The sequence below is a fragment of the Giraffa tippelskirchi genome, chromosome 12 (assembly GCF_054371585.1).
Source record: "Giraffa tippelskirchi isolate mGirTip1 chromosome 12, T2T-mGirTip1v1.2.pri, whole genome shotgun sequence".
Lineage (NCBI taxonomy): Eukaryota > Metazoa > Chordata > Mammalia > Artiodactyla > Giraffidae > Giraffa > Giraffa tippelskirchi.
This window is the reverse complement of record NC_137286.1, coordinates 101,473,679-101,479,678: the sequence shown is the minus strand read 5'-3', so window position 1 is coordinate 101,479,678 and position 6,000 is coordinate 101,473,679.

Sequence of the window (6,000 nt, the reverse complement as noted above, 5' to 3'; positions counted from 1 at the left end):
CCTCTTTGGGAATTATTTCTGTTTGCTCTTTTGACAATCTCTCTTGTGAATGAATTGGAGAGAAATTCAATCTTTAGAATGAGTGAGATAAATAAAGTTATAATGAAATGTTGCTATGGACCTACCATTTCTGCCCTGGGGGAGAAGTCACAGCAATGAAGATCCAGCATAGCCAAAATTAAGTAAATAAGATAAAATAAAGATATTCAAGTTCTTTGTCCTCAACTGCAAAAGTAGGATTAAAACAGCTTCCTTGCCCTGGTGCTATAAGCATTGCGTTCAGTAGGTACATAGTTAAGCTCAGGCATAGTCAAGAAATAATTTTTGAAAACAATGTACAGTTGCACGACATACAGGCATAAACATATCTATTTCATGAATATCCTGTGACAAAGCTGAATGTAGAGATCTGGGCTTCCCAGGTAGTGCTAGTGGTAAAGAACCTGCCTACTAATGCAGGAGACTTAAGAGCCGTGGGTTTGATCCCCGGGTCGGGAAGATCCCCTGGAGGAGGGCACGGCACCCCACTCCAGTATTCTTGCTGGCAGAATCCCATGGACAGAGGAGCCTGGAGGGCTCCAGTCCATAGGGTCACAAGAGTCGGACACGACAGAAGTGACTTAGCACGCACGCAATGAAAGGACACAATAGCAGTTGATTTTTCATTGAGAGGGGAAAAGTGGTGTCTTTCTCCAGCCCAGAACCAAGAGTTGGTCAGAGGAAAGGACGGGGGACGATTTCAACAGATAAATAACCAAATGTCTGAAGAGAATTTGCAAACGCAATGGATTACCTTCCCAAGGACTGGAAGTGGCGTGGGCAGCTGGGCAACGAAGGAGCTGCAGTCATTTTCCGCTCCATTTCTACAGACAGCAACAGCAACATGATGGCGGAGAACAACGCCAAGTGACGATCTTCATTTCATTCCTCGGGGATAGAAAACACACCCGTTTATTAAGTCTTTAAAAGCTGTAACCACAGATTGCGGCAACAAGACGCAACAGAGAGAAGAGAGCTTGGGTTGAGCCAGCCGTATGTGGCAACCGAATGAAAAGACGATTCCCGTCTGGTGGAGCAGCAGCCAGTCCCCGGGAAGAGCACGAACAAAGAGCTTCTCATTTACAGCGGAGATGCTGACATGCAGTGTGTTTTCCTTGGCAGACGGGCAAGTTCCCCAGAAAAGGAAGATTAATGCAAGCAGGAAATACGAACACACTCTAGCAAACCATGTCCATTTTCTGCCTGGGGAGATCTCTGAGAAATGGATGGCCTTGGCCATGGATAAGGAGGACGTGAACAAGTTCTGCCTTAGGACCTTCTCCCGCGTCTCAACTCTGACTTTCACAGTGAAGTCTCTCCTGTCTCAACATCCCTGGGCAAGAGGCAGCCCACTTGAATTCATTTTACCACAAATGGAGACTTTCCCATATAAATTTCTAACAGTTGGTCATCAATAAATACTTGTTGAATGAAGTTTTTTGTTTTTTTTTTACTGTAGTCATTGAACCTGCTTCTAGGCACAGAAGATACTGATTGTGAGCAAGGATTTTAAAGTCAGACTAATGAAGATTCAAAAACTTGCTCTAACCCCATTTTAGCTGTGTGACCTTGGGTAAGGTGTTGAACTCCTCTTAATGTAGTTTTATCATCTTTTAAATAGGCATGATGGGACCTTTCTGGTGGTCCAGTGGCTAAGACTCTGAGCTCCCAAAGCAGGGGGCCCAGGTTTGATCCCTGGTCAGGGAACTAGATCCCACATGGCATAACTAAGAGTTCACCTGCCGCAACCAAGACCCGGCATAGCCAGATAAATAAATAAACAAAATAGGCATGACAGTGTACAAAAAAGTATGTAAAGTACTGAGCACAGAACATGGCAAACTCCTCATTCAGTACATATATGTTGTTGTATTATCACTACGGCCACACTTCAGTGCAGGTGGTCATCATCTGTCCGCTGTTGGCCGCAAAACCCCCAACTAACCTCCCCAACTCCAGCATTTCCTCACACCCCAGAGTCTTCCACACACTAGGGCCAGAGTGATCTTCCAGAACACAAATCTAATTGGTATTAAGAAGACCCAAAAATCCTCTCTTCCAAAAAAACTGATCATAAATTGTCAAAACCAGCTTTGCCTGAGGTCATGAAATTATCCAAAGGCTTGCAGTCTTCTGGGAAGCTTATAAATGGCTAAATCTTGGTAAGAACAGTGAGATTTATGGGGTTTTAACTTGCTCTGTTCCAGTCTTTCCACTTCCAGCTCCATGGTTGCCCTGAAAAACCAGTCATAGTAACACCAGCAACCTGATAGCCACCAGACCTGTGGAGATGGTGCTGGAGTTCCTTTAAAGCTTCATTTCCAGGGAACCATCAGTATCTGACCTCTCTGGTAGTTCCCTGCAAGCGTCCACCTGCAAAATCATCTTTATTTCACCTCACTTGGCATTCATTCCACGCAAAAAGCCTTTTCCCCGGGGCGGGGCGGCAGGGGTAGGTGTTGCGGACAGTACGGACAGTACGGTGGCTGTCAAAAAAAGAAATTATAGGCACCACTTTAACTTTGCAGCTGGGTGCTTTGTGGCCGCCTGAGGCAGTGAACAACAGTTGGGACAAACAATTAGCTGGCCAAAAAGCTTAAAGGGAAAGGCTGAGGAACGAATTTCCAAATGGGGTTTGAAAAACTTCGACATTTTCCCGGTCATCTCGTAGGCCACGTGGACCTGAAGGGCTATGAGTGTGCCCAGGGCTGTGTGTGCTGTTGCTGCTCAGTCGCTCAGTCGTGTCCAACTCTTTGCGACCCCATGGACTGCAGCACACCAGGGCTATGTAAATGCTCACAAAAGATCTCAAAAGGCCCTAAGCTCTCACCTCTCGCTGACCTTGATGCTCTGCACCACCAGGAAGTGATAGCTAAGGCATACCTGTCAACTTCCTGGCTGAGTGTTGAAGATGAGCCCCACCAGGCACAAAGAGCCCTTAGCAACAAATGAGAGATTAATTGGTTATAGAAATTTAAGGAAATCTCTGTCCATTCATTAACTGACCGGTGAGCTAAAGAGTTTAGTGGCTAAACATGAATATGATAGTCTTTACAAAATTCATTCAGAAAAGGTATTAAAACAGCAACAACAACAGCAACAACAACAACAAACCCTGGAGACAGGGCAGAATCTGATTTTCGGAGTTTTGTCACATTGTTACTGTTGCTGTTCAGTCACTGAGTTGTGTCAAACTCTGCAACCCCATGCACAGCAGCACACCAGGCTTTCCTGTCCTTCACCATCTCCCGGAGTTTGTTCAAACGCATGTCCATTGAGTCAGTGATGCTACCTAACCATCTCATCCTCTGTCACCCCCTTCTCCTCCTGCCCTCAATCCTTCCCAGTATCAGGGTCTTTTCCAATATCACATTACATCATTTTAAATGTAATCAAGAAAGGAGGAGGGTCTTCCCTGGTGGTCCAGTGTTTAAGCCCCCGAGATTTCAATGCAGGGGACACTGGTTCAATCCCTGGTCAGGGAACTAAGATCGCAGATGCCTCACAGTGCTGGCCAAATAAACAAATAGCAATAAAGAAAAAAAGAAGAAGAAGGAGAAAATAAGACGTGGGTGAAAGGGGAAGTTACCCTGTGCCAGACACTGAGCAAATGCTCTGCACTTGCCAACTCAGGTAACTCTCACAACCACCTGCAAAGGCATTGTTCTTATCTTACAGACTATTAAAACCCAGTCCCAGCGGGTTAGCCTGATGTGGTCATACAGCCCGGAAGTGGCAGAGGAGGCAGGGCGTGGCCCCCAAGAGTCTGGCTGGAGCACCCTTACTCTCTACCTTTGGGCTATCTGCCTGGAGACCACCTGTTGTGTCTTTAGAACACCCGTGAGCTGTTTGAGGTAGTCGTTAGCTGAATAAATGCTTTTCAGCAAGAGGTAATCATTATATTAATTATCATAATCATCAGGTTCATCAGGCATTGGGTGTGACACTTACTAACAGAATAGAAGTGTTCTCTTTGCTTTTCACAGGCACCAGGCAGCTTAACACAGCACTCCAGCTTCACTGGATATTCATAAATGCTTTCTGACCAAAAGTCCTGGGGCCACTTGGAAAGTTACTGGAGCGAAGTTCAAGTCCACGCACGAGTTTCCAAGCCTCACTTCAATAGGCTTCCATCTAGAGGCAGTGTGATGTTGGCGTCACCCTCGGTGCCCTGTCACCCACAGACCTGTGTTAATGCCAAATTGGTAGGTGGAGCCCAAGGGGCCTTTTTTTTTAAAATGGCTCAACTGTGAACTGGTTAATTTTTGCTTGTGTTCCATAACTCTCAAAAACTTGAATATGTTCGGAGTTAAAAGACTTTCTCAACATCTCTGCCTCCCAGCTAAGAAGGAGTGCAGTATTAGAGTTCACCGTGTGTCATAACCTGAAGGTGACATTCTGACCTGACTTCAGAATAAACAGACTTAAAACAGAATTTCACAAGAAGCAACAATTCCATTATATCTTAAATTTTAAGAGCTTTTAACTTTGTCTTTTTTCTCCCCTCATAACCATTAGTGTTGATGGAGCATGGAAATCATCTGGGGAAATAAGAGCGTCCTTTGTTGGCTAATGTTTTTTCCTTTTCCTCACTATTGTGAAATGCAATTTTCTAATAGATGATGTTTAGTGCTCTCTGTTCACCTCTCTTAAGGCTCTGTTGAGCATGACAAATGTGCGGATGATTGCTTGTAGGGTTTCATTGAGAAGCTAAAACATTAATATATTAAATTTGTATTTAATAAGGTTCTTCTACATGAGGCCTTTCATTGTTTGGCCTTGTTGACACATACGAGTTGCTCAGTTTCTGGCTGATGCTACTCTTGCCCTTCAAGGTGCTGGGCGCAGTCCAGCTTCTCAGAAGCCTGCTCCATCCGAATTCCCAGGAGGTAGAGCTGGTGTCCCAGGGTGTGCCCACTTCTAACTGTGGGAACAACAGAGCTGTGGGGTGCCCCTCACCGTTTGGGGCAGGAAGGCGTGCCACTTTCGGATCCCCTCTAGCCTGAATTCCATCCCACACGTGAAGGATTGCAAATTAACTTCCTGTCCCAGCAACTTGTCATGGAAAGTTTGGGGCTGCAAAACAGCCTATCCTTTTATCTTCAAAGCTTGAAAGCTCTTGGATCTAAGAAGGAAATAGCTTATTTGGGTTGAGAAAAGACAATTTGATTTTAGGATGGTTAAACAGAGGGTTAGTGAAAAATTAAAACCAAACAACTGTAAGCCTAATAAAAGAATCAACTGGTTGTAAATCTGCTGGTGACTCATTAACACCACCTAAAAGCAGGCAGCCTTCTGTAGAGGATGCAGTACTGAGGGGCTTGCTGAGTGAGGGGGTAGGAAGCACCTTAGAGGTTCTGATGAGATAGGTTGGGACAGCATGTGTCGGAACAGGACTGTGAACACGAGGCAATGACATTGTGGTCCAACATATACATGGACATGTGTGCGCACGCACACACACACACACCCACGAACTATCCATGTTTGCAAAAGTTACTTGCCCACTAAGCCAGCAGGACTTCACTAACCATGTGGTCTGCCAGGACTCTGATAGTTTAGGTTTTCCCACGGTGATTTAAAATCTTATTGTTACCAAGCTATTAAATCACTTACTGTGTGACCTTAGACAAAGTGCCCAACCTTTCTGAGCCTCAATTTCTTAATCTATGAAATTGATTAAAGAATTCCTTGTAGGCAGGTTGTTGGTGAGGAATAGCAATAATGGCTGAAACATCCGGTGCAGTAAATGGACCACAGTGAGTGCTCAGTACACAGGACGAATTGCTATGACTTTTATTCTTATTTTTAATCAGGGGATGAAGATCAGGGATTTGAGAGAAATTAATGTCAGCTGTCTTTTTAAAAGAAATGTCCTAGCGCTGAAGTAGTTTTTCTTTAAAATGTTGCCTACAGTGTTCTTATTAGAGCTTTAAGACTGTGTGTGTATGTGGGTATGAT